This window comes from Protopterus annectens, chromosome 6.part1, assembly GCF_019279795.1.
Source record: "Protopterus annectens isolate FY-2018-M chromosome 6.part1, PAN1.0, whole genome shotgun sequence".
NCBI lineage: Eukaryota > Metazoa > Chordata > Ceratodontiformes > Protopteridae > Protopterus > Protopterus annectens.
Window position 1 is genome coordinate 487,072,122 of NC_056738.1, and position 26,656 is coordinate 487,098,777.

Genomic DNA, 26,656 nt, shown 5'->3' on the forward strand with positions numbered 1-26,656 from the left:
CTGTTAACCCCGTGCCATTATGGGCTTTTAATGCAAAAACCTAGACCAAGCCTAGTTAATGGGGGAACAAAAGTCTAAAAATAGAGACAGACTTTATTGCTGTTATAAACTTACCACAAAGAACAAGCCACTGTAGAGGTAACAATCTCAGACAGCTGGAGGAAAAACGATGTTATGTTCTATTTCACCTTCATTCTTGATAGTTGGGTTCTGAACTAAGCATCGGTTCCGACTCAGCCGCATACTAAAGCTGGAGAGCTTTCACTGGCTCGAGGCTGCAGCCTATCCCAAGATGCCTAGCGACTGTTACCCAAATCTCATTTGCCGCTTACAGCTTCAGGATTGCTTTTTTGCTGGCTCAGGCTAAGTGAATTTTTCTTTAACCTTTTGTGTGATTTGTCAATAGTTAAAGTAGTAGGAGTATTTTCTTTAGAGAGCTGTATCTCTGAATGCTTCCTTGCCCTAATGAAAGGTTTTGTTCACTGTTTGTTGCTGATTTTGTTTGGGGCGTTGTTTTTCTTAGGCCGTCTATTTTTTGGCTGTTCCTTTCAAGTGAATCCATTTAAGTTAGATGATTCCTTTTCCCCCTGTTTTCTCTAACTTAGCCCATTTTTAGTTAGAGGGTTCCCCTTTCCCTGTTCTGAAGTCCAGGTTTTGCCGTTTAAGTTAGAGATGTCTCCTCAGGTTAGAGGAGAGTCGTTTAAATTACAGACAATCCTCTAATCCCTTTTGTTATATTTATTCTCTAAAAAAAAAAAAAACAACTTGGTTTTCTTGCTGGTATAGTTGTTTTTCTTTTTGTGATCTTACTGATCCGTTTTGTGTGTTTTTGGACTTGTGGTGACAAATTTTGTATTTGTGTCTTCATTACTGGTTGTGACAGTGTTTTGCTAATTGTGACAGGATGTCTAAAGAGACCAAACAGTCAGGTTTTAAGAAGTGTGTCTCTTGCACATAAAAAATGTTCACAGATGGACACTAGTTGTGTGTATTGCTTGGGTGCCGTCCACCTGAAGGATTCCTGTTCTATTTGTCATGGTTTTAGTTCAAGGGTCCTGCAGGAACGGAGAAACAAGCTTATTGTCAAGGGTTTGTTAAAAGGGCCTTTTGAATCTGCTGTTGAAGGGACTCTGGCCTCTAAACCTTCAGAAAAGTCATCCAAAGCTTCTTCAGCTCCATCTTTCGAACCGTCGAAAAGTCAGGAGAAAGTGGATTCTTCAGATCCGATGTCTCCATTGGTTCCACCTGGAGTTTTGGAACTGTCTCAGAGTCACAAAAGGAGCCGGTCACCTTCCTTGGATCTGATTCGTTTGGTGCCACAGTCTCCTTTATTACAATTGGTGGCAGGTAGCCACAAGTCCTCCATCCATTCCTCTCGGTCATCCAGGAGCATTTCGGATGATGATGTGGAGCGGGTGGTTAGAAGGTTGCTTCGTACATTGGCCCTAGCAAAAAGTCTCATGAGCTCAGCCCAAATGGTCGTGGAGCCAACTTCAGTAGCTGCTTTACCTTCTGTTCCGCCTCCGACTCAGTTGAGTTCAGAGCCAGAGTGTCTGGAGGTCCTTGTGGTGGAACCTTCGGACCCGAAATCCATCCCCGGAGTTTTGGTGCCAACCTCCGCTCCAATCTCTTTGATGTTGTCGTCCATCGAGGAATCTGAGGGCTGAGACTTCCTCGTCTGTTCTGGGGGAGAGTCGAATCGGACCCATGTCGAACCTGACTCTCCCACTCAGAGCTTTGGCGCAGGTGAGTTCATCGCCCACATCGGCCTTGGAGCCATCCTCCTTGGCGTGGAGGTGGTCTCCCAGTTCCTCCGAGCTAGAGGCTGTATTGGCCCAGGATCGTGGTGCCTTCAAGGTGATGTGTGCTTTACTCAGACTGCTTTACCCTTGGCTCCAGCTACTCTTCCCCCAAAAGGGCCAGTGTCAAGCTCTACACCATCCCTCCAACCCCACTGTAGAAAACCAGTGCCCCTGGACACCCCAGTGGGTGAGACCCTCTCTTCTGAAAAGTCCCCAGAGCATGCAAGAGGAAACAGACTCCCCTGAGTCTGTCACATCAGATACTGACTTAGAGGATTCAGTTAGGGTCCCACGGTCACCCCCTGCGGATGTCTCCTTCTCGGATATCTTAGAGATCCTGAAACAGGTGGCTGGAAGACCCTCTCACCTTCTGAAGATGAATCGGTATACCTGGAGGCATTTGGTTCTTGACCCTCCACCTCTTTGGTGTCGCCGCCTTTCGACCAGCTGTGTGTAGTCAGTTGAAAGGTGTGGGGCTCTCCGGAGTCAGTGGAACCAGTTCTGAGGAGGCCCAACAAATTTTATGGCCCCAGAGGACAAACAATTTCTAACCAAAGGTGTCTCAGTAGATGCTATGGTGGTGGTGGCGGCCACCAAGAAGGAACTAGCCGAAATTTCTTCATCTGTCCAGCCACCGAATAAGGAGTCTCGAACGACGGACAGATACGGGAAGTGTTTGTTTTCTTCAGCGGCTTTTACCCTTAGGTTGCTGAATTATTTATCCCACTTTACTTGTTTTCAGAGGGATCTCCTCAAGGAGTTAGGAAATACCCTCCAAGGTGCTACAGCTGGGGGGGGGATACCTGACAAGATAAGCTATCAGCTTGCAACCTTACCCTCTATAACAAACTCCCCCATGAGCCTCATGGCCAATGGAGCGAGCAAGGAGGCAGGCACAGGAATAGCTCTAAGGAGACATTCCTGGATGCATCTTTGTGAGTTTGCTGAACCCTTCGTCTTCCTTTATTGATGCCTCGTCTTTGTTCAGGCCAAAACTGAGAGAGACTCTTACCAGGAGCGAACAAGATGGCAAAACTCTGTCTGCCATGGGAGTATGTTTCTCCATCCCTATCAGACCTTATCCCAAAGGTCAGAAGGGTGGAATAATGTGGTCCCAGAAATCCAGAGGAGCTTTGCCGGATGCTCATTGTGAATTTTCCCTTCGGGACGGAGAGGAAAATAATAATGGAAGATGCCACCCACTCGACAGAGGAGGTCCACAGAATCAGGGTGACAGAGATACATTCTCTGGTAGGCCCCTCCAGTGCTTCTGAAAGGAGGTCCCGCATATCCACCTCTGGAGGCAGTCTGTGGGAGTTTATCACTGTACCCAAAAGCCTGGCTGGACATCACTCATACAAATGGGTACGGTCGATCATATCCAGGAGATACAACATTCATTTCTCCCTTCCACCAAAGTCTATCCCAGACATATCACCCAGTCAGAGGGATCAAGCAACCCTTAACAATTCAAAGGTTGCTAAGAAAAAGAGTCACCAAAGAAGTCCCCGCAGACCAAATTGGATCCAGAATTTTCTCAAAGTTCTTTTTAGTTCCAAAAAAGACGGGACTGGAGACCAATTTTGGATCTCAGCAGACTGAGCAAGTTGGTAAAGAAGAAAAAGTTCCGGATGGTGACACTGCAGTCTATACTCCCTTTTCTGGGTCAAGACAATTGGATGTGCTCCATAGATCTACCATATAAAGATGGACAGGTGATCCAGAAGATATTTACGCTTCCGGCTGGGAGCCAGTCATTACCAATTCAGAGCTCTGCCCTTTGGTCTCACTACAGCCCCCGTAGTGTTTACCAAATGCATGGCAGTAGTTACGGCTCACCTGAGGCATCTAGGAAACCTGGGTGTTTCCATACGACTGGCTCCTGACCGCTACCACTGAGCCTCTACTAACCAGGGCAAGAGACACAACTATTCATCTCTGCTCAGAGCTGGGCATTACCATAAATTTCAAAAAATCTGCCCTGTTGCCATCACAGCATATTAGCTTTATAGGAGCAGACTTAAACATAAAAGACATGGTTGCAAAACTGCCTCACGAAAGAATTCAAATGTTACGTCGTCAGGTGTCAATATTGCTCATGAAGGAAAAAGCGCAGGCAAAATTTGTCCTCAAGATTCTGGGTTCAGTGGCATCTGTGATCACCTTAGTCCCACTGCTGCATCTACACATGAGAATGTTACAGTGGCTACATTTTGCTCAGTAGTCCATGCAGGAGTTGCCCATGTCACATAAGATTGTCATTACAAACACCTGCAAGAGGGACCTACGATGGTGGCTTTAGTCCATGCAGGTAACGATTGGCAGACCTTTTGTTCTTCTCCAACCTTGTAGCTACAGTGACCACAGACGCTTCTCAGATAGGGTGGCAGGGGCATTATCTGGGAAAGACTGTCCAAGGGACTTGGCAAGAACATGAATAACACTTGCACATCAATGTCCTAGAGATGAGGGCGGTGCTTCTGGCGTTGCAAGCATTCCAGAGCTCTCTTCCTGCAGGTACAATTGCAATACAAACAGACAATATGTCCGTGGTGTGGTACATCAACAAACAAGGCGGAACCAGATCCTACCCTTTCTGTCAAGAGGTTCAGAGAGTATGGTAATGGGCAATTTCTTCTCCGAATTTACTGACTGCAATGCACATCCAGGGGAAATCCAGCAGGATAGCGGACAAATTAAGCAGGGTAATTCTTATGCCTCATGAGTGGTCCCTGAATCATAAAATTGCGAACCAAATTTTTCGCAAGTGGGGCCAGCCTTGCTGCAACCTCTTTGTCACATCCATCAACTCCAAATGCAGCAGCTGCTTTGCCCTAATTCCCCCACCGGAGGAGTCAAGGGATGCACTTATTCACGATTGGCCCTCAAGACTTCTGTATGCTTTCCCCCCATTTCCATTAATACCCAAGGTTCTCCAGAAAGCCAAATCATTGAGTTGCAGGCTAATTCTCATTGCTCCTTACTGGCCTCGTCAGATATGGTTCCCCTTTCTATGACCCCATCTTCAGGAGGAGCCTTGTATCTTGGACCCAGTGCCGGATCTTGTGACTCATCAGTGAGGAACCCTCCACCCCTCTAGTCAAAGCCTCAAGTTGACAGCTTGGTTAGTCCACTACCCATCTTAGCCAGGCTTCCAGAACTATCCCTGGCAATGCAACACATTCTGGTTTCATCGCACAAGAATACAACTAGAAAACTTTATGCAAGCAAATGGAAGAGATTTTCTTGTTGGGCTGACAAAAACCATATAGACCCCTTTACAGCCCCTATATCTGCAATCCTGGAATTTTTAACAAACTTTTAATCAGGGTGCAGCGGCAGCCACTGTACAAGTACAACTAGCTACCACGTAGGTGACATGGGATCCAATATAATGTCCCACAGGTTATGCAAAGCCTTTCTGAGGGTACATTCCTTTTAAGACCTCCCATAAATGTTTAATAGTTCTGCTGTCTTTACTGAATGATACCTGTTATGACTGTTATACTACCTGCTGATTGTTATACTACCTGTTGATTGCAATGCAAATATTTTTCTTGTAATTCTTTAGGTAATGTAACTTTGTATTGTGGAACTTTTCTCCCCGGGCCTCCACTGAAAATGGGCTCTAGAGCCTAGTGGACCTCCCTGGTCACCAAACTGAAATAAATAAGAGAATCACCACCTCCTTGGACCTCAATTTGGTGTTAGGCTTCTTTAATTCTCCCTCCATTTGAACCAGCCTCCTCTTGCCCACTAAAGTTCTTATCTTGGAAGACAATCTTTTTAACAGCCATTACTTCTGCTAGGAGGGTTTCAGAACTGCAAGCTCTGTCTATCCATCCTCCCCATCTGATTTTCCACAAAGACAGAGTTTCTGTCAGGACAAATCCTTTTTTGCCAAAAGTTTGTTCTGAGGCCAATTTAAAGCAGTGTATTGAGCTACCCGTATTTTTCCCCAATCATGGCAACAAAGCAGAATATAAGTTTCACCAATTGGATGTACATGGCCAGTTATGTTTTTACTTGCTTAGGACAATGGAATTTAGAAAGTCGGACCAACTGTTTTTCATTCTCAGAAAACACTAAAGGAACTTCAGTTTCAAAAGCCACCTTATCACAATGGCTTGCAGACACCATTATTTATGTCTATAACTCTGAGAATAAAGATCTGCCAGGAAAAATTAGAAGGCATTCAACTAGAGCTATGTTGACTTCCACTGCCTTTCAAGCTAGGTTCCCATTGGATTCAGTTTGTGCCGTAGCTACATGGGTTAACCCTCATATCTTTATCACTCATTACAAAGTAGTTTTGGCCTCCCGGAACAGGGCATCCTTTGGTTCCACTGTTCTGAAGAGTTTATTCCCTTGAGCCACCTGAGAAAGAAGGTGCTGGGGCTGCTGTCCCAACCATCAAGAATAAAGGTGAGATAGGACAACATAACAGAAGTTATGCACTCACCATAATGTTCCATGTCTGTTGTCCATAATCTCTCCTTGATGCTTACATCCCATCCCTCCTTCCCCCTTCCTGGAGGATCGAGAGGAATTTTCTGAAATTGGCTGTGGATTTCCTGATTCCCTTTATGCCTTAGGAATTATGGGTAGAGGATCTGTTGTAATTATTGTATTGGGTTGCATAGTCTAGTGATTAGTTTCTCTCAAACGACATCTGGGTAACGGTCGCTAGGCATCTTGCGATCGGATGTAGCCTCAAGCCAGTGAAAGCTCTCGAGCTTTAGTATGTGACCGAATCAAGATGCTCTGTTCCAAACCCAATCATCAAGAATGAAGGCGAAATTATGGACAACAAACATGGAACGTTATGGTGAGTACATAACTTCTTTTTTTATTATCTCTGAAGCACCAAATTAAAAATCTTCCCTTAAAACAAAATACCCCAAATTGTTTAATTAACCTAAGAAGCTTGCCATTAATATATTAAATTGCGTAAAATATTTAACATTCAACATAAATAGTACACATTTTAAAATATAACAACTTGTAAATAACATGTACAAATTATACTGAATTCTTATACATAAATTATAAGCATAATCCAAAAATAGATTAAATTATGCAGACAGTAGCATCTATTTTTTATTTCAGCTGTTCCCATTAGGGGTCACCACAGCTGATCATCTGTTTCCATTTCTTCCTGTCCTCTGCATCTTGCTGTGTCACACCAACCACCTGCATGTCCTCTCTCACCACATCCATAAACCTTATCTTAGGACTTCCTCTTTTCCTCTTACCTGGCAGCTTCAGCCTTCGCATCCTTTTCCCAGTATACCCAATATCACTCTTCAGCACATGTCCAAACCAATGCAATCTCGCCTCTCTGGCTTTGTCTCCAAACGTTCCAACCTGGGCTGACCCTCTAATATACTCATTCCTAATCCTGTCTACCCTCGTCACACCCAGTGCAAATCTTAACATTTTTAAACTCTGCCACATCCAGCTGTGACTCCTGCCTTTTTGTCATTGCCACTGTCTCCAACCCATATAACATAGCTGGTTTCACTACCCTCTTGTAGACCTTCCCTTTCACTCTTACTGGTACTCGTCTGTCACAAATCACTCCTGACACTCTTCTCCACCCACTCCACCCTGCCTGTACTCTCTTCTTCACCTCTCTTCCACACTCGCCATTACTCTGAACTGTTGATCCCAAGTATTTAAACTCATCCACCTTCGCCAACTCTACTCGCTGCATTCTCACCGTTCCTCTAGCCTTCCTCTCATTCATACACACATATTCTTTGTCCTGCTGACCTTCATACCTTTTCTCTCTAGAGCATATCTCCACCTCTCCTGGGTCTCCTCAATCTGTTCCGTACTCTCATTACATATCACAATGTCATCTGCAAACATCATAGTCCATGGGGACTCTTGTCTGATCTCGTCTGTCAACCTGTCCATCACCACTGCAAATAAGAAAGGGCTCAGACCTGATCTTTGATGTAATCCCACTTCCACCTTAAACACATTTTTCACTCCCATTGCAGATCTTGATGTAATCCCACTTCCACCTTAAACGCATCTGTCACTCCCACTGTAGATCTCACCATTGTCACACTACCTTTGTACATATCCTGTACCACTCTTACATACTTCTCTGCCACTCCCAACTTTCGCATACAATACCACAACTCCTCTCTAGGCACCCTGTCATATGCTTTCTCTAAGTCGGCAGAGACACAATGCAACTCCTTCTGACCTTCTCTGTACTTCATCAACACTCTCAGACCATACATCACTTCTGTAGTGCTCTTTCCTGGCATGAAGGCATACTGCTGATCACTAATAATCACCTTCCTTCTTAACCTAGCTTCCACTACTCTTTCCCATAATTTCATGCTGTGACTGATCAGTTTTATCCCTCTATAGTTACTACAGCTCTGCACATCACCCTTATTCTTAAAAATCAGTACCAAAACACTTTTTCCTCCACTCCTCAGGCATCCTCACTTTCCAAGATTTCATTAAACAATCTGGTTAAAAATTCAACTGCCATTTCTCCTAAACACCTCCAAGCTTCCACAGGTATGTCATCTGGACCAACAACCTTTCCATTCTTCATCTTCTTCTTAGCTGTCTGTACTTCCTCCTTGCTAATCCGTTGCACTTCCTGATTCACTATCCCCACATCATTCAGCCTTCTCTCTCTCTAATGCTCTTTATTCATTAGCCCTTCAAAGTACTCTTTGGTTGGGACATATAAAAATAGGGTTGGTATGATGTGTTGGTTCATTATCTGAGGAAGTCTTGTGGGTTAGGATGAAAACGCGGTGATAGTTAAAATGTTTATGTAGATTGTCTTGTATGTTGCTGCATTTGGAGATAATAAACGCGCATGTTTTCCACCTAAAACTGTCTGTGATTTTTACCTCTGCAGTGCCTTGTTCTTTGTGGTTGGTGTGCTACTGATTTTGGCTGGTAATATTTTGGTGCTAGTTCTAGTTCCTCTTTTGTGATAAGTAGTCTCTTATAAACTTAGTTGCTGCAATAGGAGGTTTTGTGTTAGCGTGCGTTTTTCTGAAAGCTATGGAATGTAAACCTGAAATGTATGTCATTAAATGACTTGAATCCATAGTGGCTTGGCAGAAAAGTACATTTTTAGGAGGAAAAGACCAAAACTTTGAGGTAAAAATCTGGACAGTTGAGACATTTGAGAGGTAAGAGAGTCTGCTGAGACTTTAGGTTGGACAGTGCAGAAATGCAAGAAAAATCAGGTATGTTTTGTGTTTCTTTAGTTTTCCTGTATTCTGCTCAGTCTTCTAAGCATATGCCAATAGAAAAGTCTGTCCTCTTATTGATATTTTACTGGCCATAATTTTTTCTATTGGTATATGGTTTAATTACAAATGGCATGCTGGTTGGGCTGTCTGATCAATGTGCACGTTTTTGAATGGCATTGAGCAGTTATAGTGTAATTGGGATAAGCTGATCCTTCCCATAGAGTAAAGTGGCTATGATTACCTGATTAGAATGGATAGTTTGGCGCTAAACAGTTAAGGTTTATATATATATATATATATATAATGCAAGTAGAATGTGCAAAGGGATGTTGAAGGAAGTACGTTCAAGAAGTAAGGGAAGAGTAGCCTGTTGGATGGAGACCCATAAGGAGAATAGCAGGTTTAGAAAAAAAATTATAAAGTTGCAGAAAGTGTTCTTAAGAACTAAGCCAACACAGGAATGGAGAAAGGAAATTTTGTCAATAGGGCAAGTAGGGATATAGAAAATAGATGAGATGGGTCTGGAATTTACTGGAGAAAATAAGCAAAGAAACCAAGGTATGAGGAGCAAATAACTAGTCAGGGTAAAGTAATAGAATTGGATGAGGCTGTGCAAAAGTTTGGAATTTAGGTTAGTGACTTCCTTCCTACCATGGATTGTTATCAAGAGTGTAGGCACAGAGAAAGGGATAGGGGAGTCCTAAGTGAAAGACTCTGGTGTAGTTTTTAGACAAGTTTAGTACGGAAGCTGCTGATTAAAAAGGGATTATTAGTATGGCATAAAAATATTGCGTGATTTATAGTTTAGAAAAATTGGGAAGCGAGACTGGAAAGGCAATTTATAAAGGAACACTGGAAATCTATATGGCTTCAATGCATGTAACAAAGTTTTGAGGGTTTAGACTTTTGCTTGAAGTGTTTGCATAGGTATTTTTATACCCTAAGTAGACCTCAGAGAATTTTTTTCTCAGGTGGATAGCAAATGCTGGAGGTGTAATGGGATAAAGAGGTAACTAGAAACTTGGTTTTGGGGAGTGTAGCAAGTTGGCAGATTTTTAAAATTACCTACAGACTGCTCTGTCAGAAATGTTGGGGAGGAACAAATAGCTGTAACTAAGGAAATTACTTTTATCAGCTGGGGCACATGACTTGAATTGCCTAGCTAAGTTTAGTAGTGGCTGCCAAAAAAAGTTACTTGAAAATGGAAAATCAAATATAAACCAACTTTAATTTATATCCTTTACAACATTCAGTACTTGAAAGAAATGCAGATGGGATCTTTAGAAAAGGGAATGATCAAATTATATACAAATGGTATTTGTGGGAACAATATATGCAGAATAATCTAGTAGAAAAATTAATAGCCATACTTTATCCCCTGTGGGGCTTGATATGACTTCCAGTTTCTTGTAATTGCCTTCTTCACCATCAGTAGTACTATCCAAATTATCCCGTCTCTGTTTTCTTCCTTGTTCCCTATATTCTCCATACCCCTCACTGTCTCTTCCACCTCTTCCTTGAAATGGTCTAAGTCACTACAACTACATGTCTCCAGTCCCTTAACACCTCCAGCAGTCTCCTTCCCTGCTGGAAAACTTCTCTGGAGTATGAAAATATCTGTGCAAGCACATCATTGCAAACATTTTAAAGTTTCTTACCTGAATACTTTAAATATAGTATATCAGCTTCGCTTGCAGTCCTTTAGCTCCAGTTCTATCACTAAATATTTATTCCATCCTTACTTTGTTTAGCTCACTGTGCATAACATTGCTTCATGCAACAGTTTACATATTTATTCTATTCCTTTCCTGGCTACACCTTCATTACTCTTCAATTCTAAAAAACATTTTTTCTCTCCCTAATCATTTGTCCCGATTATATTTAGCCATAGGAATATTCTTTGCTTCCATCCTCAATGCCTGATACTGCAACAGGCATCCTCCTGGAAGCTAAAATCTGTCGGCTAACTCTTGCCAAGTTAACACTCCCATGCATATTTGTTCCCAGTACTTTACCACTATATTAAGTTTCCTGCATCTTTAACCTTCTGAGCTTGGATCATCATCATACATTCTTCCCCCTTTTGGTAGGATGGCCTTTCTCTACTCCCTCAACTCTTACATCTCACTTAGCAACCCTATCTCATGACTCATTTCATTTAGCAATAGTGGACTGAGTTTTTGCATAATGTCCTTCTATTCATATGCTGCCATATTCGTGACATCAGGGAGTTTGCTCTGGTAAACTCTCGAATGTCCGGCCATTATACATATGGTAAATGCTACCGCTAGGGTGCGTGCGATGTCCTGCTCCTCTTCTCTGATAGTTGTAAATGGAAGTCTCATGAACACAGCAGCATATAGAAGAGAAGGACATCTGAGGTTATGGTAAGGTCTTACACAATAATAATTTCCTACCCCATTTTTAAAACCTCAAATGGATCCTGAGATTGCAGCTAATGGAAACTTCTCTTTAGTAATGTCTTTCCACCATGACATATATTGAGTGCTGACATCTCTCCTAGTAAGCTAGCTGTAGTGTCTTGTAATATTGCTATTGCTATAAGTCTGGAATAACTAATCCTCCCAAGCAACTCTTTTCCAACTAATTCTGGGCGTGGTTCCTTTTTTGAGTTAAGATCCAGGATCTGAATTGCCTAGACATAATAAGGTCTTGTTAGGTTTAATTCTGGTGGCTGCCAAAAAAAAAAAAAAAGTAGAAAATGGATATCAAAATCTAAGTCAGCTGTACTTGGAGTAGTGAATATTTAAACTGAGGAAAGAACAGGAAGTAGGATCTTTAGAAAAGGGTGGGAGTAAATTCCCTCCATAACTGCAGTCAGCAGGCTTCTGCTCAGCGGCATCTGAATCTGTTGTTATCCCTGCCCAATCAGATTGACATCTAAGAGGAGTTGTGTGCCCCTTTAATAGATACCTGAACATCTGCTCTAACTGGGATGTGCTCAGCCCTCCCAGTAACAGGCACACCATTCTGACTTATATGTTCACCCTAAACTGCTCTGTACCTAGGTACTTAGTTGTATAACCTGTTAGAATACTGAGCAGTGCCGACTGTACTTATTTCCTCTCACTGTCTCCTGATCCTGCGTCCATAGCTATTCCTTCTCACACCTACCCTGCTCATGAAACTACTGTCCTGTTTCACTAAAATCACCATTATATCTCTAGCAGTGTGTAACTTAACTGGCTTCCCGGTACCCATCTCTCACCCCCCCCCCTCTATTTTTCTAACCTGATACACTACGAGTTCTCTAACCTGATCTACCACTATATCTTGTCTCTGTGGGAAGTACTTACTTTTCTGGGCTTCTCTGATTATCTGGCACTGTGCTGTGTCGTGGCTCAGCCTGCTCCGTTTACCCTCGCTATGCTCAGGCTCATTCCGCTCCTCTACCGTACCCCCATTCTCACCCACCCCTGAATCATTTACTTATACCCAACCTCCTTTTTTCTCCACCCCTAAACACTTCCAAACTCCTCACCCTCTACCTATCAGATCCAAACTCTGCCCATACTAGCCCCTCCCTCAGCTGTAGAAACTCTAACCTACAACTCCCACCCACTTTCATCACTCACTTTCCACCCTCCCCCATACATACCTCAACTACCACTCCCTCACTAACTCACTCCACTATCTCCACTTCATACACCTTAGTCAACACGATGTTCTTCATACATCACCTGTACTTTTCCTTTCTTCTCTTTCCACTTCTACACCTTACTTCCTACCACATTCTGCTAACTAAGCATCCATTCTCACCTGCATCCTCCTACCCAACTAGTACCTTTACCTGTTACTCTTATCCCATAACACCCACATTGTTCTCATTCACTGAACACTTACTATCCAAAATAAAACTCCTATCACAAACCTCTGCACTTTATAAACCTAAATTTCCCCCACCTCACCACCCTGCTTCACTTCTGCTACACCCCATTTAGCACCCTCCATCTTTCAGACGACATCCACCCCATTCCTGGCCCCCACAATAACTCAACTTCTCCTACCAACTTTACTCACATTGTCCCACAAGTACCAAACCCAACTCACAAAAATATCTCCCTCTACTCCATTAACACCCAGAGCATTCTTAACAAGACATCAGAATTTCACTCCTAGATGGACCAATACTCCCCTGATATAGTCTCACTCTCTGAAACATGACTGAAACCACATAACACAGACAACGAATTTCTTCCCCCAACTACAACATCTTGCACCTTGACAGAACACACAAAAAAGGTGCAGGGGTAGTACTCTTGACTATATCCCCTCTATCCATTCTGCCTCCCCCATTTCCCCCAGCTGAACTCAGTGCCAATTGCAATCTTATGTACAAAACCCTAACAATAGTTGCCAATTTATATACCCGTCCGGTGACAACATACCATTACTAGAAAGAATTCTTCACTGGTTGGCTAACAACATACCTAATGAAGCTGTCATTCTCGGAGATGTTAATATTAACTGGCTTGCTGTCTCCTCCAACTCCTCTACCACTAGCATTCATCTTCACGGTTACACCCAGCTCATCTCTTCCCCTACTTTTCTCCACAAATCTACAAACCCCAGCTCCATCATAGACTGGATTCTTGTGTTTCATCCTAACCTCTACCTTCACCCCGAATCCCTCCTAGACTGAATAAGTGATCACTCCCCCATACCAGTCCTAAGGTCCTCCCCTCACCTTCTCAGATCTTACATATTTAAAGTATGTCGTAAGCTAACCAACAACAGTCTAGAGACTCTCAACAACTCTCTCTATTCAATTGACTGGTCCTTCCTCTTTCACCTGTCTTTAGAAGTGGTGGTTCTCCAATTCAACTCCATCTTCCTACACGTTTTAAACTCTCTAGCCCCCACCAGAATAGTTAAAATCAAATCTCACTGTTCACCTTGGCTCACCCAGTTTACCCGTTCTAATGTCCAAAACAGGAACACTGCATGGAAACCTTGTATAAAAACAAAATCACTGGTTCATTTCCACAAATATAGGGAACTCAGTAACCTGGCCAAGAAATACATAGACACAGACAAGAAAAACTTTTACCTTAGCTCCCTATCTACACAATCTAGAACCACCCCCAAAATTCTGGAATTCTGTCAACCAAATTTTCCACCCTGGTAACCCTTCTATACCCAAGCCCTGCCCCAATAACACAAACCAAGAAACTGCCAGCGCCTTCAATACTTCATTGATACCATTAGCAAACTTATGCCAACTTCCAACCCAAAAATTACTCTCCTCCCACCACATCCCTACCACAACACTGCCCATTCTCACTAAACCCTATCCTCACTAGCTATATTAAAAACCTTCTCAAACGTAGTGTGATGTTCTTCGTGTTTCACTGTTGCAGTCATCACATTTGGGTTATCTGCCTGCAGGTAGCCCTCCGCCTGCCTGAATACCAGAGTCTTGGATTCCTGCATCGGTTGCTGTCTCTTCTTCCATGACGTCAGATCGTCAGGGGTATAAACATGCAGCCAACGCCATTACATCAGTCTTTCTTCCCATGCGGTGCCCAAAGCAGAAGCAGTTCGCAAGTGCTAGTCGGCTGACTCCTGAAATTTTTTTCGAGTTTCAGAACCAAAGTCTTCTAAAAAAGATAAGTACCCCATTGGGGATCTTTTTTCTTACTCCAACCGATGTCAGTAAAAGTTAACAGTTGTCTTATCTGTGGAAAGCAAATACCTCATAAAGATTTTCATTCGTACTGCATTCCTTGCTTAGGCCCAGACCACAACGTCCCTCGCTGTCGGTTTTGTGCCTTGTTCAAGCCCTGAACTATTCATCGTCGGGCTATCTTTACAGCAAATTGTTTTGATACTCTGTATCCATATTCCGAAATGGCTTAGTTAAGCCATCCAACTACCGATCTTTTGAAGAAACGTATGGATAAAGACAGAGACGGACCGCATAGGTCCAAAACAGCCGACGATGCTTCCATTAAGCTATTCGCTAGTCTGCCGGTACTCAGTGAGGTGCTTTTGCAGCCCCTGATACCCGCTACTTCAGATTTGCAGGCCTCTGCTGAGACCCATTCTGAGTCTGGTATGCCTCGAGATGCTTCGACTATGGAACCTGCAGATGTCTCTACCTTGGATGGGTCTGGAGCCGCTGTGCAAGCACCAGCTTTTGATGGTATATTCAGGCCTACAAATTTGCATTTTAAACAGACGTCATCCTCTTCATCCAGACCTAAAACTCGCACCACGCCTAGAAAACTGATGTCCAAACCGCATGCTCAGGCCCATATGCCTAAAAAAAAATGCTTAGAATGGCTGAAGACGTTATTACCTTAATTAGGGGGAGTCAGCCTTCCGCCCCTAAGAGACCTAGAACTGTTTTTCCTTCTGATTCTTCTGATCAGGAATCTGATATTTCTGTTCCTTCTGATTACCAGGATTTGCCCTTATTCTACCTATGAGGATTCCATTCATTCTTCATCCCCTCCTGAAGATTTTTCTTTTGGTGAAACCTTGCACACTCTTAGGGAGCATTTCCGCTGGGAAAGCCAGGATTACTCTGACTCCAAAAGGAGGCTTAGGGAATTCTTATTCCTTCCTCAACACAGGCCTTTAGCTGTCCCACCTGTTCTGGACATTGTAGTTGATGCTTTCTTGGAATCTAGCCTTTCCCCAGATACTTTACCTCCAGCTCCACGAAAACCTGACTGGTATTACAGAGTACCTGACTCTGTCAGGTTCGTCTTCAAGAATCCTACTGTGGATCCAGAGACCATTTCCCAAGGACCAAAAGGCATTAAGGCTACTGCTGCCAAAACTCCTACCCCTTCTGATACAGATTCTAGAGCCTTGGACAGATTGGGTAAGAAGATATACACTTCTGCTACTTTGGCCATTAGGGCTTTAAATTGCCAGTTTCATATGTTAAAGTACCAGCAGCATATTATGGGACTGCTTAAACAGAAAAGGATGTTGATTCCTGACTGTGCGGAACACAAAGAATTACAGGATTTAATGTATTCTGCAGAACAAGGTGGTAAACATACTTTGCAATGTGGTTTTGACTCTTTAGAAGCATCTTGCAGGGCTGCTGTCACTGGGTCTGTACTTAGAAGGCATGCTTGGCTTAAGGAGCAAAACTTGCCAGATCATGTTAAAGCTAAATTACTGGATGCTCCCTTAAACCAAGACCGCCTAGTAGTAAACCCATCCCCCCTATGGAAAAATGGCACAATGACTTAACCTTAACCCTTCCAAGCCCTGCTCAACTGCCTGCTCCCTTAGGAAGAAAGCTTGCCCTGCATGCAAAAAACTGGGAATTCATTACCCAGGACAAATGGTTTTGAATATAGTTTCCCAAGGATACAGATTCCACTTCCACACCCTACCAACTCCAACAGGTTGGCCAGACCTACCTCCAAATCAGTGGGCGGAGGCCCAACAGCAGGTTCTCTCTCTTCTAAGTATCATGGCTATTCAACCTGTCCCAGCAGAACAAAGGGGACAAGGTTTTTATTCAACATTTCCTGGTACCCAGAAAGGACAGCTCCTGGCATCCTATCCTGGACCTCTCTATTCTAAACACCTTTCTGGTAATCTCAAAATTCAAAATGCTAACACTTCAACAGCTGCTTCCTATGCTAGGCAACAATGCCTGGTTGGCAACCTTAGATTTAAAGGAAGCTTACATGCATATTCCAGTAAGGGAATCTTGCAGGAAATACCTACGCTTCAGGGCAGGCTCCATGCACTGTCACTTCTCTGCACTTTCCTTTGGCTTATCTACTGCACCCAGGGTATTCACAAAGTGTCTAGCTCCAGCCTTTGCATTTTGCAGGCAGAGAAATATTCAAATATACCCATACTTGGACGATTGTCTGATCCAGGCAGAAAGCCAGGACTTGCTATTAAAACATCTGGCATTCGTAAAGAAACTTCTAACCTCACTGGAGTACACCATAAACGACAAGAAATCTCTCCTAGTACCCTGCCAACAGATTGTATTCCTGGGAGCAAGCTTGAACACAACTTCCTCAGATGGCTTTCCTCACTCCAGAGAAACAAGTTTGACAACCTACTTCAAACTATTGGCCACAAAGACCCAGCTATCTGCAAGGAAAATTCTGCAAGCCCTGGGGTTCATGGCCTCTTGCATTCTACTAATTCCATATGCAAGACTGCATATGAGGAAACTACCGTGATATCTAAAAAGGCAATGGTGTCAACATTCTCAGGACCTGGAATCAATGATACATGTCATTCCTTGTATAAAGACAGTGTTCCTTTGGTGGGCAGAGGCCTACTACCACAACAAGGGGCTCCCTTTCACTCTACCCCCTGCCACCCAAACCATAACAACAGACGCATCAGACTATGCATGGGGGGCTCACTTGGCAGGGCAGTGCATTTAGGGCAAATGGAACCTGAGACAGATGCATCTGCATATCAACCAAAAAGAAATGTTAGCTGTACTGAATTCCCTGACAGCCTGTAAAGACAGACAACACCACAGATGTTCATTGTGTTACACTGCTGCAGTCATTACACTTGGGTTTTCCTGCCGTCAGGCGGTCCCTCAGGCGGCCTGTGTTCCAAAGTCTTGGTCCGGCGTCGGTTGCTGTCACCTCGTCCCTGACGTCAGTGCGACAGGGGTATATAAGATGCAGCCGATGCCATTTTTTTCAGTCTTTCTTGCCACGCGGTGCCCAAAGCAAAAGAGTTCGCAAGTGCTGGTCGGCCGACTCCTGAGATTTTCATTTCAAATCCAGAACCAAAGTCTTCTACAAAGCCAAGTACCCCGTTGGAGAAACTTTTTCTTGCCTCAGACCGATGTCAGTACAAGTTAATAACTGTATTTCTTGTGGGAAGCAAATACCTTATAAGGATTTCCATTCTTATTGTATCCCATGCCTAGGCCCAGACCACGACGTCACAGGTTGTCGGTTTTGTGCTAGGTTTAACAAGCGCACTATTAAACATCGGTTTGATTTTGCCCGACATTTTTTTGGCAGAAAATTCAATTATACCATGCCGTCGGAACTACCGACGACCGGAATACACAAAAAGCACAAAGACAATGACAGGCATCCGAGGCCCAAAACTGATGAAGCCTCTTCTAGGCCAGTCGCCGGTTCTCCGGTATTCAGCGAACCACCTTCGCAGCCCCTGACGACCGTTACTTTAGAACCTCAGGCCGCCTCCGACTCTCATGTGGAGATGGCTGGGCCTTCGGTCGCACCAGATTTACAGCCTTCAGAGGGATCCGGAGTAGCTGAGCAACCCATAGCTTCAGAGGGTGTATTCAGACGTACTCTGTTAACCATTAAATCTTCTGCTAAGTCTAAAACTCCTTTAAAAACAAAGAAATTCAACATTCAGCAGGACAGGCCTCCATGCCTAAGAAACAAATGCTCAAAATGGCCGAAGACCTAATCTCAACTATCAGGGGGTCCCATCCCCCTCCTGCTAAAAGGCCTAGACAGGATGCAGACTATGACTCATCCTACCAGGTATCCATCTCTTCAGATTCATCCTCAGACCTAGGATACTCTTTACCCCCCATGAGGATTCTGATGCTGAGGAATCCATTCCTTCAGCCTCTCCGCCAGAGGACTGCTCCTTTGGGGAAACTTTGCATACTATGAGGCAGCTTTTCCATTGGGAGGGCCAGGATTATTCAGAGTCCAAGAAAAGGCTCAGAGATTTCGTTTTACTACCTCAGCACAGACCCCTTGCTATTCCGCCAGTGTTAGATATTGTGGATGATGTGTACACTGAATCCAGTTTAAATCCTGATTCTTTACCTCCTGCTCCAGTTAAGCCAGACAGATACTACAGAGTCCCTGACTCTCACAAATTTCTTTATAAAATCCCTGCTGCTGACCCTGAAACTATTTCTCAGGGCCCCAAAGAGGTAAAGGCCTCCTCAGCAAAGAACCCAGTCCCCTCTGACAGAGATTCCAGAGCATTAGACAGATGGGGGAAGAAAGTATATACATCTGCAACTTTAGCAGTGAGAGCCTTAAATTGCCAGTTTCACATGCTAAAATATCGGCAATATTTGATGTCTCAGTTGAAACAAAAAATGCTTCCAAACTCAGATCCTCCTAATTATAAAGAAATGCAGGATTTATTGCATACAGCTGAACAAGTGGGAAAACATACTTTGCAATGTGGTTTTGATTCATTAGAGGCCTCTTGTAGAGCAGCAGTTACAGGTTTTGTCATTAGAAGACATGCTTGGTTAAAAGAACAGACGTTACCAGATCATGTTAAAGCAAAATTATTGGATGCATCTTTGCAGCAGGATGTTTTATTTGGAGTTAAGGCAGAAGAGGTATTAAAGAAAATGGAGGATAAGGCAAAATCTATGCAAACCGTGAAGGATTTCTTACAGGTTCAGCCTCCTCGATTTAGCAGAAATTGGCCAACAAAGAATTGGTCCTTTCCAGTTACAGACAGACCTCAAAGGGGCAGATACAGACGTCCAAGAGGTAGAGGTCAGTCACAAGGTCTTTACAGGCCTCGACAATGGGGTGCATCAACCCAGAAAGAAGGGGAAGACAGGCCTCAACCTTACAAAAAACAGCCCCAATGACTTCCCACTACAGCTGCCAAACAGTTCTCTTTTGGCAGTTGGGAGGAAAATTGGCACTTTTCTGTCACAATTGGCATATGATCACCAAAGACAAATGGGTTCTCAACATTGTATCTCAAGGTTACAGGTTCCACTTTCACACTCTGCCAAGGCTAAAAGGAATGCCAAATCTGCCTCCAAATCAATGGGCAGAGGCTCAAAGACAAATTACAGCACTCATAGACATGAGAGCTATTCAAAATGTACCAACACAGGAGCAAGGACGAGGATTTTACTCAAGACTCTTTCTGGTTCTTCTCAGAAAGGACAAAGCCTGGATGCCCATTTTGGATCTTTCTTCTCTAAAAACTTCAGTTCCAAAATTCAAAATGTTGACACAACAGCAGCTTCTTCCCATGCTGGGCAAGAAAGCTTGGCTCGTAACTTTGGACCACAAGGAGGCATACCTGCATGTCCTATCAGACAAAACTGCAGAAGATGCCTCAGATTCATAGCTGGTTCAATGCACTACCAATTCTGTGCACTGCCCTTTGGCTTATTTACTGCGCCCAGGGTCTTCACAAAGTGCCTGGCACCAGTAATTTCATTTTGCAGACAGAAAGGAATTCAAATTTATCCGTACCTGGCCAACTGCCTGATTCAAGCAGAGAGCAAGGACATTCTTCTAAAGCATCTGACGTTTGTAAAAAAGTTATTAAGTTGCCTAGGGTACACAGTAAACGAAAAGAAGTCAAATCTAGTGCCCTCACAAGAGATAATATTCCTGGGTGCCAGCTTGAATACAACGGACCAGATGGCTTATCTCACGCCAGACAAGCAAGGACAAACTGACTCAGTACTTTCAATTGATGGCAACAAAGACCCAACTCCCTGCAAGAAAAATTCTGCAGGCCTTGGGTTACATGGCATCATGCATACTACTAATTCCATATGCCAGACTGCATATGAGGAAACTACAATGGTACCTAAAGAGTGTCTGGTCTCAACACTGTCAAAGTTTGGAAACAGTAATACCACTAATTCCTTGCCTTCAACAGGAGTTTCGATGGTGGGCTCAAGCATGTCACCTCAACAAGGGACAGCCTTTCACTCAACCCACTGCCAGGCAAACACTGACAACAGATGCATCGGATTACGCCTGGGGAGCACACATGGCAGGAAAATGTATTCAGGGCAAGTGGCCCGCAGAACAAAAGGCATCTTCACATCAATCAAAAAGAGATGCTAGCTGTACAAAATGCCCTTATAGCTTTCAAGGACCTTCTGCATCCAGGACAACTACTACTAAAGACAGACAACACCACAGTTATGTGGTACATAATCAAGCAAGGGGGCACTCATTCTTATCCCCTGTGCAGACAAGCCATGACCTTGTGGAACACGGCTATAACCTATCAAGTTCATCTGCAAGCACAATTCCTGCCAGGAGAGAAAAACACACTGGCAAACGACTTAAGCAGAAACATCATGGATCCGCACGAGTGGAAATTACATCCACAAATACTCAGAATGATAACACAAAAGTGGTGGAGCCCGGGCATAGATCTTTGCATCCCCAATGCACTGCCAGCTACAGAAATTCTGCACAAGGACTTACCACCCACAAGCATGGAAAGTGGATGCCCTCTCATTCAGCTGGAAAAACCTACAAGTATATGCTTTCCCACCATTACCTCTCCTTCTAAAGGTACTCATAAAAGCCAGGCAAGAAAAGCCAAAGATGATCCTGATTGCCCCAGACTGGCCACGCCAGCACTGGTACCCAATCTTAAAGAACTTAGCACAAGGTCAACCCTGAATTTTGCCTCAAATCCCACATCATCTGACTCAGCACAACAATCAGATACTTCACAGCCAGCTAAAGACTTTAAACCTGGCGGCATGGCAGATTCCTTAGTCAAGCAAGCAATGCCTCTCTCCAAAGCTGTTATGGATGTCATTTTGGAGGCCAGAGGGCATAGCACCAGGAAAGCCTATTCGGATAAATGGAAGAGATTCTGTGCCTGGAACCAGGCTCACAGCCTTGACCGTCTTGTCCCAAATATTCCTCAGATGCTACAATATTTAACTGAGATGTTGGACAACGGCCTCTCCTTTTCATTCATCAAGATCCACACCTCTGCCATCTCTGCTCATTACAACACGAACCCACCTATTTTTTCTAATCCTCTGCTAAAACAGTACCTCAGAGGGGCTAAAAACATAAGACCGCACCGTAGAGCACCAACTCCAGCTTGGGACCTCAACTTCGTGTTGGAAAAATTAACTTTACCTCCTTTTGAGCCAGCTAACTCAGCAGATTTAAAATATGTCTCTTGGAAAACTGCACTGCTCCTGGCAATAACCTCAGCACGAAGAGTTTCAGAATTACAGGCACTAATAGCAGTGGAACTTTTCATCATTTTCCACCAAGACAGGGTGTCTTTAAGAACAACCCCTACTTTTATGCAAAAGGTGGTATCAAGTGTGGCTCTAAACCAAACTATTCACTTGCCAACTTTTTATCCAAACCCACAGAATAAAGGGGAGAGACTTCTGCATTCTTTGGACATACACAGGCAGTTACGCTTCTACTTGGCCAAAACCAAAGCTTTCAGGAAAACTGAGCAATTGTTTGTAGCATATGCTGCAGGAGCACAGGGAAAAGCATTTCAAAACAGACCACTTCAAAATGGATAGGACACTGTATATGTTTCTGCTATACACACCATGGGAAAACTGTACCTAACAGCATTAGGTCTCATTCTACCAGGACAACAGCCACTTCAACTGCCTACCTCAGAGGAATGCCTACCAGGGACATTTTGGAAGCAGCAACTTGAAGTTCTGTACATACCTTTACCAAGCATTACCATCTGCCTCTTTACTCTAAATCCAGAGCTGGCTTTACCACTGCTGTGCTGCAGTGCCTTATAGCCACCCCTAATGCCTTATGGAACCAGCCACCCTACCTCAGCTTTGGGATTTTACCCAAGTGTAATGACTGCAGCAGTGTAACACGAACATAGTACAGTTTTGTACCTACCATAAATGTAGATGTTAGAGTGTATACACTGCTGCAGTCCAGGTTACCCTCCCTCCTTCCCCTCTTACTTGCTGGTACATACCTAACTCTTCTACCCTTTACTACCTATGGGGAGTATTTGCTGGTAACTGAAAGTTTTAGAATTGATTTTCATATGTATGTTTTATTAGCAATTTGCATTACATACCTTTTTGGGGGCACCTGACATCTGGGGCAAGAAAAAACTAAGACAGTTACATCATTTGCATCTTGTATACCCCTGTCGCACTGACGTCAGGGAAGAGGTGACAGCAACCGACGCCGGACCAAGACTTTGGAACTCAGGCCGACTGAGGGGACTGCCTGACGGCAGAATAACCCAAGTGTAATGACTGCAGCAGTGTATACACTCGAACATCTACATTTATGGTAGGTACAAAACTGTACTTTATGTGGAACATAAACAAGCAGGGGGAACCCACTCATAACCTCTCTGCAGACTAGCCATGGCTCTGTGGAACACAGCCTTGAGCTACCAAGTGCACCTACAAGCTCAATTCCTGCCAGGCAAGCTAAATTCACTGGCAGACAACCTAAGCAGAACTCTCATGGACCCACACAAATGGAAACTGGAACCAAATATATTCAACCTCTTGAGCAACAAATGGGAGACTCCAGAGGTAGACCTGTTTGCCTTCCCTCAGAACTACCAACTGGACAAATTCTGCACAAGGACTTCCCGCAGTCAAACTTGGAAAGTGGATGCCCTGTCCTTTACCTGGAAAGCCTCTCGGTTTATGCATTTCTCCCTCTGCCTCTCCTCTCGAAGGTTCTACAAAAGATCAAACAGGACAAGCCAAGGACAATACTGATTGCACCAGACTGGCCACGTCAGCACTGGTACCCCCTCTTGCGCAGTATGACACTAATGGAACCATGGCACCTGCCTCAGACCCCCTTCCCTGCTGTCTCAGCAGGCGGGCCAGATTCTGCACCCTCAGCTTCAAACCCTGAACCTTGCAGCCTAGCTAATTCCTTGAGCTCTCCAATAGCATCCCTCAGTCAGCAAGTGCTAGATGTCATTCTGGAGGCAAGGAGACCTAGTATTAGAAAATCCTGTGCTGAAAAGTGGAAAAGATACTGTTCCTGGAGCCAGACTCAGGGGATGGGCACAACGGTGCCCAGCTTATTTCATATTCTTCAGTACTTAACAGAAGTGCTCCACAAGGGCCTATCCTTCTCGTCAGTTAAAATTTATGCCTCTGCCATTTCAGCACATTACAATACTGAGCCACCCCTCTTCTCTCACCCCCTTCTAAAGCAATTCCTTAGAGGGGCCAAAAATTTAAGACCCCCAGTAGAGCCCCTACTCCAGCCTCGGACCTTAACTTTGTATTGGAAAAGCTCACTCTCCCTCCCTTTGAGCCAGCTGCAACTGCAGAGTTGAAATTCTCTTCTTGGAAAACAGCCTTCCTTCTTGCCATCACTTCAGCAAGAAGAGTGTCTGAATTACAGGCCCTCATGGCAGTGGAACCCTTCATTATCTTCCATGCAGACAGGGTTTCCCTCAGGACCAATCCTTTTTTATGCCCAAGATGGTGTCTAGTGTGGCCCTAAATGACTCCATTCTTTTGCCTACATTTTTCCCTAATCCACAAAACAAAGGAGAACGAATGCTGCGCTCTTTGGATGTGAACAGACAACTTAGATTTTATTTGGACAGGACTAAGCCTCTCAGAAAATCTGAACAGCTGCTAGTTGGCTTTGCTGCAGGGGCAAAGGGGAAGGCCATTTCAAAGCAAACCATTTCTAAATGGATAGCCCATTGCATTCATTTATGCTACAAGCACCATGGAAAACCTACCACACAAGGGGATAAGATCACATTCCGCCAGGGCTGCATCTACCTCTACAGCCTTTCTCAGAGGAGTCCCTACCAGGGACATCCTAGAAGCTGCTACCTGGAGCTCTGTACATACCTTCACCAAGCATTACCACATGCCTATTTTTTCTAAATCCAGAGCTGGTTTTGCCACTGCAGTCTTGCAGGGCTTAATAGCTGGTCCTAATGCTCTCTAACTTCCTCCTCCCTTCCTTAGCTTTGGGAATCAACCCAAATGTGATGACTGCAACAGTGAAACATGAAGAACATAGTACAGTTGTGTACACTTACCATAAATGTAGATGTTCGAGTGTATTCACTGTTGCAGTCCTGTTTACCCTCCCTCCAGCCCCCTGATGTCTCTTGGCTCTAAATTTCCTTCTTGTTTGGTGTATTTAAGCTTTCTGATGTATTTGTTTTTTGATGGTGTACCATAAAATATAATTGCTTCCCATTGTGGAGGGCACCTGACATCTGGGGCAAGAAAAACTGATGTAATGGCGTCTGCTGCATGTTTTATACCACTGACGACCTGACGTCATGGAAGAAGAGACAGCATCCGATGCAGGAATCTAAGACTCTGGTATTCAGGCTGGCTGAGGGCTACCTGCAGGCAGATAACCCAAATGTGATGACTGCAACAGTGAATACACTCTAACATCTACATTTATGGTAAGTGTACACAACTGTACTTTCCCCCATCTGCTGACAACCTTCCTTAAGGCTGCTGCCAGTTCCATTGCATATCCAGTTTCAATCCTCATTAAGTGCACAATCTCTGAATCTACTGTGCTAGATGTTTGGAAGAAATTCCACACTGTTCCTGTTCACAAAGGGGAAAACTCAGTCAAGCTTTCTATCGCCCTATTGCCATACTTTCTCTCCTGTCCAAAATTCTTGAGCACTGTGTGCATAAACAACTTATATCTCATCTCACTCTAAAAAAACCTCATCACCCCTACCCATCACGGTTTCCACCCCATCACAGCAGCACTATCGCTGTTCTCCTTTACTAACTCCATATCCCTAGCTAGAGACAATAATAAGCTAGTGTCCTGCCTCTTCCTAGATCACTCCAAAGCCTTTGACACCATCTCTCACTCTATCCTCCTTTCTAAATTGGCTGAACTCAGTCTCTTCCCCTAAAACTCATGGTTTGCAAGCTACTTGTCTGACAGACAGCAATCCTTCAGATGGCTCACTAGTCAGTCACCTTTTCTCCCCCCCAGAAATGCACATCCTGCAAGCCTCTGTTCTTGGCCCTCTTCTCTTTGACTTTTTCACTAACCAGCTTCATACATCCTGTCCTCACTCATCCCTCATACAGTATACTGATGACTCTACTATCATTTCCATTGCTGATAGTCATTCAGAGACCTGCACACCCTCACTCAGACTTCATTTAACCTTGCTGAAACCTGGCTCACTGGCAACCAACTGATACTAAATCCCAAAAAGACAAAACTACTCCTATTGCTACCATCTGAAATCCTCTCTCTATCTCCTCCCTTAACACTTCTGTCTCACCCGAATTCCATACAAAGCTCTTACGAGTAATCATAGACAACCAACTTAAATTTGACCTTCATGTTCACCAGTGTGTAAAGAAAACTCATCAAAAACTTGGCCTTCTTTACAGAAACCAAAGGTTCCTTACCCCCAACTCCAGCATTTCTCTTTCCAAGGCTTTTCTCCTCCCTAACCTCTTTTACTGCTGTTAAATCCTTACTAATCTATAGTCATTGCTGCTATCTAAACTTAAACCACATATAACAACGTTGGTAGATTTGTAGCTAACATGCCACCTAAATCTTACCACTGTCACGCTCTTCAAACACTTAGCTGGTAAGAATTTCCCAACCAACTCCTACTTACTCAACTACTCATCATTCACTCTATCCTAAACAAACCATCCTCATACCTCAGCATATCCTGTCTCATCTCCCTCTGTAATCCATATCACTCCCTTTGGCACTTAGATCAAGTAGTCTTACAAGTTTATAAACCAAAAAAATCACTAGGACAAAACCTCTACATCTACCTTCCAGCACTTCCATAGAATAAACTTCCCATGACCCTTGGAAATATTACCCCTGCACATGTTTTCAAGACAACCCTCAAACACCACCTGTCCAGTGC

At 43.9% G+C, this 26,656-nt stretch overlaps 1 protein-coding gene across 1 annotated transcript in view; it reads left to right on the plus strand.

Moving 5' to 3' along the window:
• PIKFYVE (phosphoinositide kinase, FYVE-type zinc finger containing) overlaps positions 1-26,656 on the plus strand; it is a 3,858,188-nt gene that overhangs the window by 1,622,190 nt on the left and 2,209,342 nt on the right. The window lies entirely within an intron of this gene.